Source organism: Pelobates fuscus, chromosome 10, assembly GCF_036172605.1.
Source record: "Pelobates fuscus isolate aPelFus1 chromosome 10, aPelFus1.pri, whole genome shotgun sequence".
In the NCBI taxonomy this organism is placed as follows: domain Eukaryota; kingdom Metazoa; phylum Chordata; class Amphibia; order Anura; family Pelobatidae; genus Pelobates; species Pelobates fuscus.
Genome location: NC_086326.1, coordinates 149,398,741 through 149,413,757, shown reverse-complemented (window position 1 = coordinate 149,413,757; position 15,017 = coordinate 149,398,741). Strand labels below are relative to the sequence as shown.

Genomic DNA, 15,017 nt, shown 5'->3' with positions numbered 1-15,017 from the left:
TTAATAAAGGGTTACACACAGTGTGAGCTCCCAGCTATGATATATAAATAATATAATAATAATATATTAATAAAGGGTTACACACAGTGTGAGCTCCCAGCTATGGTATATAAATAATATAATAATAATATTTTAATAAAGGGTTACACACAGTGTGAGCCCCCAGCTATGATATATAAATAATATAATAATAATATATTAATAAAGGGTTACACACAGTGTGAGCTCCCAGCTATGATATATAAATAATAATAATAATAATAATAATATATTAATAAAGGGTTACACACAGTGTGAGCTCCCAGCTATGATATATAAATAATATAATAATAATATATTAATAAAGGGTTACACAGTGTGAGCTCCCAGCTATGATATATAAATAATATAATAATAATAATATATTAATAAAGGGTTACACACAGTGTGAGCTCCCAGCTATGATATATAAATAATATAATAATAATATATTAATAAAGGGTTACACACAGTGTGAGCTCCCAGCTATGATATATAAATAATATAATAATAATATATTAATAAAGGGTTACACACAGTGTGAGCTCCCAGCTATGGTATATAAATAATATAATAATAATATATTAATAAAGGGTTACACACAGTGTGAGCTCCCAGCTATGATATATAAATAATATAATAATAATATATTAATAAAGGGTTACACACAGTGTGAGCTCCCAGCTATGATATATAAATAATATAATAATAATATATTAATAAAGGGTTACACACAGTGTGAGCTCCCAGCTATGATATATAAATAATATAATAATAATATATTAATAAAGGGTTACACACAGTGTGAGCTCCCAGCTATGGTATATAAATAATATAATAATAATATATTAATAAAGGGTTACACACAGTGTGAGCTCCCAGCTATGATATATAAATAATATAATAATAATAATATATTAATAAAGGGTAACACACAGTGTGAGCTCCCAGCTATGGTATATAAATAATATAATAATAATATATTAATAAAGGGTTACACACAGTGTGAGCTCCCAGCTATGATATATAAATAATATAATAATAATATATTAATAAAGGGTTACACACAGTGTGAGCTCCCAGCTATGGTATATAAATAATATAATAATAATATATTAATAAAGGGTTACACACAGTGTGAGCTCCCAGCTATGATATATAAATAATATAATAATAATATATTAATAAAGGGTTACACACAGTGTGAGCTCCCAGCTATGATATATAAATAATATAATAATAATATATTAATAAAGGGTTACACACAGTGTGAGCCCCCAGCTATGATACATAAATAATATAATAATAATATATTAATAAAGGGTTACACACAGTGTGAGCTCCCTGCTATGATATATAAATAATATAATAATAATATATTAATAAAGGGTTACACACAGTGTGAGCTCCCAGCTATGATATATAAATAATATAATAATAATATATTAATAAAGGGTTACACACAGTGTGAGCTCCCAGCTACGATATATAAATAATATACTAATAATATATTAATAAAGGGTTACACACAGTGTGAGCTCCCTGCTATGATATATAAATAATATAATAATAATATATTAATAAAGGGTTACACACAGTGTGAGCTCCCAGCTATGATACATAAATAATATAATAATAATATATTAATAAAGGGTTACACACAGTGTGAGCTCCCAGCTATGATATATAAATAATATAATAATAATATATTAATAAAGGGTTACACACAGTGTGAGCTCCCAGCCATGATATATAAATATAATAATATATTAATAAAGGGTTACACACAGTGTGAGCTCCCAGCTATGATATATAAATAATATAATAATAATATATTAATAAAGGGTTACACACAGTGTGAGCTCCCAGCTATGGTATATAAATAATATAATAATAATATATTAATAAAGGGTTACACACAGTGTGATCTCCCAGCTATGATATATAAATAATATAATAATAATAATATATTAATAAAGGGTTACACACAGTGTGAGCTCCCAGCTATGATATATAAATAATATAATAATAATATATTAATAAAGGGTTACACACAGTGTGAGCCCCCAGCTATGATATATAAATAATATAATAATAATAATATATTAATAAAGGGTTACACATAGTGTGAGCTCCCAGCTATGATATATAAATAATATAATAATAATATATTAATAAAGGGTTACACACAGTGTGAGCTCCCAGCTATGATATATAAATAATATAATAATAATATATTAATAAAGGGTTACACACAGTGTGAGCTCCCAGTTATGATATATAAATAATATAATAATAATATATTAATAAAGGGTTACACACAGTGTGAGCTCCCAGCCATGATATATAAATAATATAATAATAATATATTAATAAAGGGTTACACACAGTGTGAGCTCCCAGCTATGATATATAAATAATATAATAATAATATATTAATAAAGGGTTACACACAGTGTGAGCTCCCAGCTATGATATATAAATAATATAATAATAATATATTAATAAAGGGTTACACACAGTGTGAGCTCCCAGCTATGATATATAAATAATATAATAATAATATATTAATAAAGGGTTACACACAGTGTGAGCTCCCAGCTATGGTATATAAATAATATAATAATAATATATTAATAAAGGATTACACACAGTGTGAGCTCCCAGCTATGATATATAAATAATATAATAATAATATATTAATAAAGGGTTACACACAGTGTGAGCTCCCAGCTATGATATATAAATAATATAATAATAATATATTAATAAAGGGTTACACACAGTGTGAGCTCCCAGCTATGATATATAAATAATATAATAATAATATATTAATAAAGGGTTACACACAGTGTGTGCTCCCAGCTATGGTATATAAATAATATAATAATAATATATTAATAAAGGGTTACACACAGTGTGTGCTCCCAGCTATGATATATAAATAATATAATAATAATATATTAATAAAGGGTTACACACAGTGTGTGCTCCCAGCTATGGTATATAAATAATATAATAATAATATATTAATAAAGGGTTACACACAGTGTGTGCTCCCAGCTATGATATATAAATAATATAATAATAATATATTAATAAAGGGTTACACACAGTGTGAGCTCCCAGCTATGATATATAAATAATATAATAATAATATATTAATAAAGGGTTACACACAGTGTGAGCTCCCAGCTATGATATATAAATAATATAATAATAATATATTAATAAAGGGTTACACACAGTGTGAGCTCCCAGCTATGGTATATAAATAATATAATAATAATATATTAATAAAGGGTTACACACAGTGTGAGCTCCCAGCTATGATATATAAATAATATAATAATAATATATTAATAAAGGGTTACACACAGTGTGAGCTCCCAGCTATGATATATAAATAATATAATAATAATATATTAATAAAGGGTTACACACAGTGTGAGCTCCCAGCTATGATATATAAATAATATAATAATAATATATTAATAAAGGGTTACACACAGTGTGAGCTCCCAGCTATGATATATAAATAATATAATAATAATATATTAATAAAGGGTTACACACAGTGTGAGCCCCCAGCTATGATATATAAATAATATACTAATAATATATTAATAAAGGGTTACACACAGTGTGAGCTCCCAGCTATGATATATAAATAATATAATAATAATATATTAATAAAGGGTTACACACAGTGTGAGCTCCCAGCTATGATATATAAATAATATAATAATAATATATTAATAAAGGGTTACACACAGTGTGAGCTCCCAGCTATGGTATATAAATAATATAATAATAATATATTAATAAAGGGTTACACACAGTGTGAGCTCCCAGCTATGATATATAAATAATATAATAATAATATATTAATAAAGGGTTACACACAGTGTGAGCTCCCAGCTATGATATATAAATAATATAATAATAATATATTAATAAAGGGTTACACACAGTGTGAGCCCCCAGCTATGATATATAAATAATATACTAATAATATATTAATAAAGGGTTACACACAGTGTGAGCTCCCAGCTATGATATATAAATAATATAATAATAATATATTAATAAAGGGTTACACACAGTGTGAGCTCCCAGCTATGATATATAAATAATATAATAATAATATATTAATAAAGGGTTACACACAGTGTGAGCTCCCAGCTATGATATATAAATAATATAATAATAATATATTAATAAAGGGTTACACACAGTGTGAGCTCCCAGCTATGATATATAAATAATATAATAATAATATATTAATAAAGGGTTACACACAGTGTGAGCTCCCAGCTATGATATATAAATAATATAATAATAATATATTAATAAAGGGTTACACAGTGTGAGCTCCCAGCTATGATATATAAATAATATAATAATAATATATTAATAAAGGGTTACACACAGTGTGAGCTCCCAGCCATGATATATAAATAATATAATAATAATAATATATTAATAAAGGGTTACACACAGTGTGAGCTCCCAGCTATGATATATAAATAATAATAATATATTAATAAAGGGTTACACACAGTGTGAGCTCCCAGCCATGATATATAAATAATAATAATATATTAATAAAGGGTTACACACAGTGTGAGCTCCCAGCCATGATATATAAATAATATAATAATAATAATAATATATTAATAAAGTGTTACACACAGTGTGAGCTCCCAGCCATGATATATAAATAATATAATAATAATAATAATATATTAATAAAGGGTTACACACAGTGTGAGCTCCCAGCTATGATATATAAATAATAATAATATATTAATAAAGGGTTACACACAGTGTGAGCTCCCAGCTATGATATATAAATAATATAATAATAATATATTAATAAAGGGTTACACACAGTGTGAGCTCCCAGCCATGATATATAAATAATATAATAATAATAATATATTAATAAAGGGTTACACACAGTGTGAGCTCCCAGCTATGATATATAAATAATAATAATATATTAATAAAGGGTTACACACAGTGTGAGCTCCCAGCCATGATATATAAATAATAATAATATATTAATAAAGGGTTACACACAGTGTGAGCTCCCAGCCATGATATATAAATAATATAATAATAATAATATATTAATAAAGGGTTACACACAGTGTGAGCTCCCAGCTATGGTATATAAATAATATAATAATAATATATTAATAAAGGGTTACACACAGTGTGAGCTCCCAGCTATGATATATAAATAATAATAATAATAATATATTAATAAAGGGTTACACACAGTGTGAGCTCCCAGCCATGATATATAAATAATATAATAATAATATATTAATAAAGGGTTACACACAGTGTGAGCTCCCAGCTATGATATATAAATAATATATTAATAAAGGGTTACACATAGTGTGAGCTCCCAGCTATGGTATATAAATAATATAATAATAATATATTAATAAAGGGTTACACACAGTGTGAGCTCCCAGCTATGATATATAAATAATATAATAATAATATATTAATAAAGGGTTACACACAGTGTGAGCTCCCAGCTATGGTATATAAATAATATAATAATAATATTTTAATAAAGGGTTACACACAGTGTGAGCCCCCAGCTATGATATATAAATAATATAATAATAATATATTAATAAAGGGTTACACACAGTGTGAGCTCCCAGCTATGATATATAAATAATAATAATAATAATAATAATATATTAATAAAGGGTTACACACAGTGTGAGCTCCCAGCTATGATATATAAATAATATAATAATAATATATTAATAAAGGGTTACACACAGTGTGAGCTCCCAGCTATGATATATAAATAATATAATAATAATATATTAATAAAGGGTTACACACAGTGTGAGCTCCCAGCTATGATATATAAATAATATAATAATAATATATTAATAAAGGGTTACACACAGTGTGAGCTCCCAGCCATGATATATAAATATAATAATATATTAATAAAGGGTTACACACAGTGTGAGCTCCCAGCTATGATATATAAATAATATAATAATAATATATTAATAAAGGGTTACACACAGTGTGAGCTCCCAGCCATGATATATAAATAATAATAATAATAATATATTAATAAAGGGTTACACACAGTGTGAGCTCCCAGCTATGATATATAAATAATATAATAATAATAATAATAAATTAATAATAATAAAGACATTATATTATATTCTGATCTTTCCTAATTATCTAATTTTCAGCCAATACATTCCATACTGACCTGCAGAGCTCAATGAGGAATGCAGACCGGAAGTGACACACCGGAAATACATCTTGCGTGTCACCTCACCATCCGGCTTGCGTTCCAAACCTCCTGGTGGTGGCCGGAGATTGGTCGCATCATAGTTACGTCACGATCCGATGTTTGTACAGCTTTCCTCCATCGGATTCTGAATGGTGAACTGCGGCAAAATTTCAGTAGAATAACCCCGCCTCTAAATCAAAACTCCGCCCCCGCGTCATAACCCCGCCCTCTACATGGAAACTCCGCCCACAATACCATAGCACCGCCCCCGTGTCATAACCCCGCCCCCATGTCCTCCCTGAATGCACAAAAACAGCTCAGTCAGAGACAGAGAGAGAGAGAGAGAGAGAGAGCTCAGTCAGAGAGACAGTCAGAGACAGAGAGACAGCCAAATCAGTCAGAGACAGAGAGAGAGAGACAGCTCAGTCAGAGAGAGAGAGAGAGACAGCTCAGTCAGAGAGAGAGAGAGACAGCTCAGTCAGAGAGAGAGAGAGAGACAGCTCAGTCAGAGAGAGAGAGAGAGACAGCTCAGTCAGAGAGAGAGAGAGACAGCTCAGTCAGAGAGAGAGAGAGACAGCTCAGTCAGAGAGAGAGAGAGAGACAGCTCAGTCAGAGAGAGAGAGAGAGAGAGCTCAGTCAGAGAGAGAGAGAGAGAGAGCTCAGTCAGAGAGAGAGAGAGAGAGAGACAGCTCAGTCAGAGAGAGACAGAGAGAGAGACAGCTCAGTCAGAGAGAGAGAGAGAGAGAGAGAGCTCAGTCAGAGAGAGAGAGAGAGAGAGAGCTCAGTCAGAGAGAGAGAGAGAGAGCTCAGTCAGAGAGAGAGAGAGAGCTCAGTCAGAGAGAGAGAGAGAGCTCAGTCAGAGAGAGAGAGAGAGAGAGAGACAGCTCAGTCAGAGAGAGAGAGACAGACAGCTCAGTCAGAGAGAGAGAGAGAGACAGCTCAGTCAGAGAGAGAGAGAGAGAGAGAGAGACAGCTCAGTCAGAGAGAGAGAGAGAGAGAGAGAGACAGCTCAGTCAGAGAGAGAGAGAGAGACAGCTCAGTCAGAGAGAGAGAGAGACAGCTCAGTCAGAGAGAGAGAGAGAGAGACAGCTCAGTCAGAGAGAGAGACAGAGAGAGAGAGACAGCTCAGTCAGAGACAGAGAGAGAGAGAGACAGCTCAGTCAGAGACAGAGAGAGAGAGAGAGACAGCTCAGTCAGAGACAGAGAGAGACAGCTCAGTCAGAGACAGAGAGAGACAGCTCAGTCAGAGACAGAGAGAGAGAGAGAGACAGCTCAGTCAGAGACAGAGAGAGAGAGAGAGACAGCTCAGTCAGAGACAGAGAGAGAGAGAGAGACAGCTCAGTCAGAGACAGAGAGAGAGAGAGACAGCTCAGTCAGAGACAGAGAGAGAGAGAGAGACAGCTCAGTCAGAGACAGAGAGAGAGAGAGAGACAGCTCAGTCAGAGACAGAGAGAGAGAGAGAGACAGCTCAGTCAGAGAGAGAGAGAGAGACAGCTCAGTCAGAGACAGAGAGAGAGAGAGAGACAGCTCAGTCAGAGACAGAGAGAGAGAGAGAGACAGCTCAGTCAGAGACAGAGAGAGAGAGAGAGACAGCTCAGTCAGAGACAGAGAGAGAGAGAGAGAGACAGCTCAGTCAGAGACAGAGAGAGAGAGAGACAGCTCAGTCAGAGAGAGAGAGAGACAGCTCAGTCAGAGAGAGAGCTCAGTCAGAGAGAGAGCTCAGTCAGAGAGAGAGCTCAGTCAGAGAGAGAGCTCAGTCAGAGAGAGAGCTCAGTCAGAGAGAGAGAGAGCTCAGTCAGAGAGAGAGAGAGCTCAGTCAGAGAGAGAGAGAGCTCAGTCAGAGAGAGAGAGCTCAGTCAGAGACAGAGAGAGAGAGAGCTCAGTCAGAGACAGAGAGAGAGAGAGCTCAGTCAGAGACAGAGAGAGAGAGCTCAGTCAGAGAGAGAGAGAGAGAGAGAGAGCTCAGTCAGAGAGAGAGAGAGAGAGCTCAGTCAGAGAGAGAGAGAGAGAGCTCAGTCAGAGAGAGAGAGTTCAGTCAGAGAGAGAGAGAGCTCAGTCAGAGAGAGAGAGCTCAGTCAGAGACAGAGAGAGAGAGCTCAGTCAGAGACAGAGAGAGAGAGCTCAGTCAGAGACAGAGAGACAGCTCAGTCAGAGACAGAGAGAGAGAGACAGCTCAGTCAGAGACAGAGAGAGAGAGACAGCTCAGTCAGAGACAGAGAGAGAGAGACAGCTCAGTCAGAGACAGAGAGAGAGAGACAGCTCAGTCAGAGACAGAGAGAGAGAGACAGCTCAGTCAGAGACAGAGAGAGAGAGACAGCTCAGTCAGAGACAGAGAGAGAGAGACAGCTCAGTCAGAGACAGAGAGAGAGAGACAGCTCAGTCAGAGACAGAGAGAGAGACAGCTCAGTCAGAGACAGAGAGAGAGACAGCTCAGTCAGAGACAGAGAGAGAGACAGCTCAGTCAGAGACAGAGAGAGAGACAGCTCAGTCAGAGACAGAGAGAGAGACAGCTCAGTCAGAGACAGAGAGAGAGACAGCTCAGTCAGAGAGACAGCTCAGTCAGAGACAGAGAGAGAGACAGCTCAGACAGAGACAGCCAGAGCAGTCAGAGACAGAGACAGCTCAGTCAGAGAGAGAGAGAGAGAGACAGCTCAGTCAGAGAGAGAGAGAGACAGCTTAGTCAGAGAGAGAGACATCATGTCAGAAAGACAGAGATCAAGTCAGAGAGAGAGAGAGACATCAAGTCAGAGAGTCAGATCAGAGAGAGACATTGGGTTCTCTAACTCCTAAATGGAAAAGGACTGAGCAGTCTATACACCAAAGCTGCTAAAGTTGTTTTGGTGACTATAGTGTCCCTTTAAAGGGATCCTATAGTTCTAGGAAACCAAACCCATTTTCCTAGCACTATAGGTCCCCCTCGCGACCCCTTCAGCCACTTACCTGAATCCAGCGCCCCTCCGCCCCTCCGCGCACATTAGACCTTCCCATAGGAAAGCATTATTCAATGCTGGAGGTTCTCATGTAGAGCGTCAGGTAACGTCAGATTCCGGAACAGGAATCTTAGTGCTGCTATGTAAACATTCTAGTTTCTCTGGAACATGTTTTACATTGCAGCACTAAGTGCAATAGGGGCACAGCAACCAGACTTCTTCAATAAGCTGAAGTGGTCTGGGTGCCTAAAGTGTCCTTTAATAATGGACAGTGCTTTAAAAACAGATTGGTTTTTTTTAACGCTCATAGTTCATGGACTTGAACTTCCAGACCAGAACCGACGTCATGCTGATGAGACCCACAAGGTTGAAACTGTAGCGCCAACAGCTGGTTTCTGGTCACTGGGTCTTTCTGATCACAACCCATGCTATGGTTTCAAAATACAGGTTTAAAACAGCGTCCATTGCTAAGGGAATGCAGAGTAAAGTGTGAATCACAATGTCTGTCTGTGCGCATGTTCATGGTCAGCTAGGAACTCTGGGATAGTTGTCTGTCTGTGCGCATGTTCATGGTCAGCTGGGAACTCTGGGATAGTTGTCTGTCTGTGCGCATGTTCGTGGTCAGCTGGGAACTCTGGGATAGTTGTCTGTCTGTGCGCATGTTCATGGTCAGCTGGGAACTCTGGGATAGTTGTCTGTCTGTGCGCATGTTCATGGTCAGCTAGGAACTCTGGGATATTTGTCTGTCTGTGCGCATGTTCATGGTCAGCTAGGAACTCTGGGATAGTTGTCTGTCTGTGCGCATGTTCGTGGTCAGCTGGGAACTCTGGGATAGTTGTCTGTCTGTGCGCATGTTCGTGGTCAGCTAGGAACTCTGGGATAGTTGTCTGTCTGTGCGCATCTTCATGGTCAGCTAGGAACTCTGGGATAGTTGTCTGTCTGTGCGCATGTTCGTGGTCAGCTGGGAACTCTGGGATAGTTGTCTGTCTGTGCGCATGTTCATGGTCAGCTAGGAACTCTGGGATAGTTGTCTGTCTGTGCGCATGTTCATGGTCAGCTGGGAACTCTGGGATAGTTGTCTGTCTGTGCGCATGTTCGTGGTCAGCTGGGAACTCTGGGATAGTTGTCTGTCTGTGCGCATGTTCATGGTCAGCTGGGAACTCTGGGATAGTTGTCTGTTTGTGCGCATGTTCGTGGTCAGCTGGGAACTCTGGGATAGTTGTCTGTCTGTGCGCATGTTCGTGGTCAGCTGGGAACTCTGGGATAGTTGTCTGTCTGTGCGCATGTTCATGGTCAGCTGGGAACTCTGGGATAGTTGTCTGTCTGTGCGCATGTTCGTGGTCAGCTAGGAACTCTGGGATAGTTGTCTGTCTGTGCGCATGTTCATGGTCAGCTAGGAACTCTGGGATAGTTGTCTGTCTGTGCGCATGTTCATGGTCAGCTAGGAACTCTGGGATAGTTGTCTGTCTGTGCGCATGTTCATGGTCAGCTGGGAACTCTGGGATAGTTGTCTGTCTGTGCGCATGTTCGTGGTCAGCTAGGAACTCTGGGATAGTTGTCTGTGCGCATGTTCATGGTCAGCTAGGAACTCTGGGATAGTTGTCTGTCTGTGCGCATGTTCATGGTCAGCTGGGAACTCTGGGATAGTTGTCTGTCTGTGCGCATGTTCATGGTCAGCTGGGAACTCTGGGATAGTTGTCTGTCTGTGCGCATGTTCGTGGTCAGCTAGGAACTCTGGGATAGTTGTCTGTCTGTGCGCATGTTCATGGTCAGCTAGGAACTCTGGGATAGTTGTCTGTCTGTGTGCATGTTCATGGTCAGCTGGGAACTCTGGGATAGTTGTCTGTCTGTGCGCATGTTCGTGGTCAGCTAGGAACTCTGGGATAGTTGTCTGTCTGTGCATCTTCATGGTCAGCTGGGAACTCTGGGATAGTTGTCTGTCTGTGCGCATGTTCATGGTCAGCTAGGAACTCTGGGATAGTTGTCTGTCTGTGCATCTTCATGGTCAGCTGGGAACTCTGGGATAGTTGTCTGTCTGTGCGCATGTTCATGGTCAGCTAGGAACTCTGGGATAGTTGTCTGTCTGTGCATCTTCATGGTCAGCTAGGAACTCTGGGATAGTTGTCTGTCTGTGCATCTTCATGGTCAGCTAGGAACTCTGGGATAGTTGTCTGTCTGTGCGCATGTTCATGGTCAGCTGGGAACTCTGGGATAGTTGTCTGTCTGTGCGCATGTTCGTGGTCAGCTAGGAACTCTGGGATAGTTGTCTGTCTGTGTGCATGTTCATGGTCAGCTAGGAACTCTGGGATAGTTGTCTGTCTGTGCGCATGTTCATGGTCAGCTGGGAACTCTGGGATAGTTGTCTGTCTGTGCGCATGTTCATGGTCAGCTAGGAACTCTGGGATAGTTGTCTGTCTGTGCGCATGTTCATGGTCAGCTAGGAACTCTGGGATAGTTGTCTGTCTGTGTGCATGTTCATGGTCAGCTAGGAACTCTGGGATAGTTGTCTGTCTGTGCGCATGTTCATGGTCAGCTGGGAACTCTGGGATAGTTGTCTGTCTGTGCGCATGTTCATGGTCAGCTAGGAACTCTGGGATAGTTGTCTGTCTGTGCATCTTCATGGTCAGCTGGGAACTCTGGGATAGTTGTCTGTCTGTGCGCATGTTCATGGTCAGCTAGGAACTCTGGGATAGTTGTCTGTCTGTGCATCTTCATGGTCAGCTGGGAACTCTGGGATAGTTGTCTGTCTGTGCGCATGTTCATGGTCAGCTGGGAACTCTGGGATAGTTGTCTGTCTGTGCGCATGTTCATGGTCAGCTAGGAACTCTGGGATAGTTGTCTGTCTGTGCGAATGTTCGTGGTCAGCTGGGAACTCTGGGATAGTTGTCTGTCTGTGCGCATGTTCATGGTCAGCTGGGAACTCTGGGATAGTTGTCTGTCTGTGCGCATGTTCGTGGTCAGCTAGGAACTCTGGGATAGTTGTCTGTCTGTGCGCATGTTCATGGTCAGCTGGGAACTCTGGGATAGTTGTCTGTCTGTGCGCATGTTCATGGTCAGCTAGGAACTCTGGGATAGTTGTCTGTCTGTGCGCATGTTCATGGTCAGCTGGGAACTCTGGGATAGTTGTCTGTCTGTGCGCATGTTCATGGTCAGCTAGGAACTCTGGGATAGTTGTCTGTCTGTGCATCTTCATGGTCAGCTGGGAACTCTGGGATAGTTGTCTGTCTGTGCGCATGTTCATGGTCAGCTAGGAACTCTGGGATAGTTGTCTGTCTGTGCATCTTCATGGTCAGCTGGGAACTCTGGGATAGTTGTCTGTCTGTGCGCATGTTCATGGTCAGCTGGGAACTCTGGGATAGTTGTCTGTCTGTGCGCATGTTCATGGTCAGCTAGGAACTCTGGGATAGTTGTCTGTCTGTGCGCATGTTTGTGGTCAGCTGGGAACTCTGGGATAGTTGTCTGTCTGTGCGCATGTTCATGGTCAGCTGGGAACTCTGGGATAGTTGTCTGTCTGTGCGCATGTTCGTGGTCAGCTAGGAACTCTGGGATAGTTGTCTGTCTGTGTGCATGTTCATGGTCAGCTAGGAACTCTGGGATAGTTGTCTGTCTGTGCGCATGTTCATGGTCAGCTGGGAACTCTGGGATAGTTGTCTGTCTGTGCGCATGTTCATGGTCAGCTGGGAACTCTGGGATAGTTGTCTGTCTGTGCGCATGTTCATGGTCAGCTAGGAACTCTGGGATAGTTGTCTGTCTGTGCATCTTCATGGTCAGCTGGGAACTCTGGGATAGTTGTCTGTCTGTGCGCATGTTCATGGTCAGCTAGGAACTCTGGGATAGTTGTCTGTCTGTGCATCTTCATGGTCAGCTGGGAACTCTGGGATAGTTGTCTGTCTGTGCGCATGTTCATGGTCAGCTAGGAACTCTGGGATAGTTGTCTGTCTGTGCATCTTCATGGTCAGCTAGGAACTCTGGGATAGTTGTCTGTCTGTGCATCTTCATGGTCAGCTAGGAACTCTGGGATAGTTGTCTGTCTGTGCGCATGTTCATGGTCAGCTGGGAACTCTGGGATAGTTGTCTGTCTGTGCGCATGTTCGTGGTCAGCTAGGAACTCTGGGATAGTTGTCTGTCTGTGCGCATGTTCATGGTCAGCTAGGAACTCTGGGATAGTTGTCTGTCTGTGTGCATGTTCGTGGTCAGCTAGGAACTCTGGGATAGTTGTCTGTCTGTGCGCATGTTCATGGTCAGCTGGGAACTCTGGGATAGTTGTCTGTCTGTGCGCATGTTCGTGGTCAGCTAGGAACTCTGGGATAGTTGTCTGTCTGTGTGCATGTTCATGGTCAGCTAGGAACTCTGGGATAGTTGTCTGTCTGTGCGCATGTTCATGGTCAGCTGGGAACTCTGGGATAGTTGTCTGTCTGTGCGCATGTTCATGGTCAGCTGGGAACTCTGGGATAGTTGTCTGTCTGTGCGCATGTTCATGGTCAGCTAGGAACTCTGGGATAGTTGTCTGTCTGTGCATCTTCATGGTCAGCTGGGAACTCTGGGATAGTTGTCTGTCTGTGCGCATGTTCATGGTCAGCTAGGAACTCTGGGATAGTTGTCTGTCTGTGCATCTTCATGGTCAGCTGGGAACTCTGGGATAGTTGTCTGTCTGTGCGCATGTTCATGGTCAGCTAGGAACTCTGGGATAGTTGTCTGTCTGTGCATCTTCATGGTCAGCTAGGAACTCTGGGATAGTTGTCTGTCTGTGCATCTTCATGGTCAGCTAGGAACTCTGGGATAGTTGTCTGTCTGTGCGCATGTTCATGGTCAGCTGGGAACTCTGGGATAGTTGTCTGTCTGTGCGCATGTTCGTGGTCAGCTAGGAACTCTGGGATAGTTGTCTGTCTGTGTGCATGTTCATGGTCAGCTAGGAACTCTGGGATAGTTGTCTGTCTGTGCGCATGTTCATGGTCAGCTGGGAACTCTGGGATAGTTGTCTGTCTGTGCGCATGTTCATGGTCAGCTAGGAACTCTGGGATAGTTGTCTGTCTGTGCGCATGTTCATGGTCAGCTAGGAACTCTGGGATAGTTGTCTGTCTGTGTGCATGTTCATGGTCAGCTAGGAACTCTGGGATAGTTGTCTGTCTGTGCGCATGTTCATGGTCAGCTGGGAACTCTGGGATAGTTGTCTGTCTGTGCGCATGTTCATGGTCAGCTAGGAACTCTGGGATAGTTGTCTGTCTGTGCGCATGTTCATGGTCAGCTAGGAACTCTGGGATAGTTGTCTGTCTGTGCATCTTCATGGTCAGCTGGGAACTCTGGGATAGTTGTCTGTCTGTGCGCATGTTCATGGTCAGCTAGGAACTCTGGGATAGTTGTCTGTCTGTGCATCTTCATGGTCAGCTGGGAACTCTGGGATAGTTGTCTGTCTGTGCGCATGTTCATGGTCAGCTGGGAACTCTGGGATAGTTGTCTGTCTGTGCGCATGTTCATGGTCAGCTGGGAACTCTGGGATAGTTGTCTGTCTGTGCGCATGTTCGTGGTCAGCTAGGAACTCTGGGATAGTTGTCTGTCTGTGCGCATGTTCATGGTCAGCTGGGAACTCTGGGATAGTTGTCTGTCTGTGCGCATGTTCATGGTCAGCTAGGAACTCTGGGATAGTTGTCTGTCTGTGCGCATGTTCATGGTCAGCTGGGAACTCTGGGATAGTTGTCTGTCTGTGCATCTTCATGGTCAGCTGGGAACTCTGGGATAGTTGTCTGTCTGTGCGCATGTTCATGGTCAGCTAGGAACTC

General features: G+C 40.4%; 1 protein-coding gene across 1 annotated transcript in view; it reads right to left on the bottom strand.

Annotated features, from left to right (window-relative positions):
- Positions 1–6,380, bottom strand: part of LOC134575211 (oocyte zinc finger protein XlCOF7.1-like) — an 18,918-nt gene extending 12,538 nt beyond the window's left edge. The window contains exon 1 of the mRNA XM_063434462.1: positions 6,287–6,380. The gene's annotated coding sequence lies outside the window, so the exon portion shown is untranslated. The remainder of the gene's footprint in view (positions 1–6,286) is intronic.
- Between the last annotated feature and the right edge of the window lie 8,637 nt (positions 6,381–15,017).